Here is an 870-nt window from a genome sequence, read left to right on the forward strand (position 1 = left end):
AGAAAGAAAGAAAGAAAGAAAGAAAGAAAGAAAAGGAAAGGAAGGAAGAATATGAATTCAACAAAGTAGCAGGATACAAAGTCAACACACAAAAATCACCTGCACTTTGCCCTGGCCGATATGGCTCAGTTGCTTGGGGTGTCATCCTTACACCAGAAGTGACAGGTTCAATTTCCAATCAGGACACATACCAGGCTGTGGGTTCCATCTCCACTTGGGGAGTGTGTGGAAGGCAACTAATCGATGTTTCTCACATCGATGCTCCCCTCCCTCCCTCCCTCCCTCCCTCCCTCCCTCCCTCCCTCCCTCCCTTCTTCCCTCTCTAAAGTCAATTTAAAAATCCAGTTGCATTTCTATACACTAACAATGAACAGTCTGAAAATCACAAAACAACTCTCTTTAGAATAGCATCAAATATACTTAGAAATTAACTTAACCAACCAAAGAAGACAAAAATAAATGGAAATGCATCCCATGTTCGTAGATTGGAAGGACCAAAAAGAAAAAGGAACATCCCATTTTAATTAAATACATAAAGTGAATTACAGAATAAAGCACCTAGAGTAGCAAAGTTGTTTTTTGTTTGCTTGTCGGTTTATTACTTATCCCCCGCACCTCCCTCCACTCTCTGGAGGAGTGAAGTTTTTCAAAGTTGGATGCTAGGAAGGAGGCGGTTCTCTTTAATGATGCATTCTAAAGTTGTCTCCTTGATTTTATGTTATCTTTTTAATATGTCTTCCTCCAAATATAAGCTTTGCAGTATGCACTTGGGATATCATAAATATTTATAGTTGGGAATAGCTGCAAGTGACAGAGCTACCAGAGAATATATGCTGTTAAGTTTGTGGAACTCTGAAACAATATGCAGAA

Source organism: Myotis daubentonii, chromosome 1 (assembly GCF_963259705.1).
Source record: "Myotis daubentonii chromosome 1, mMyoDau2.1, whole genome shotgun sequence".
NCBI lineage: Eukaryota > Metazoa > Chordata > Mammalia > Chiroptera > Vespertilionidae > Myotis > Myotis daubentonii.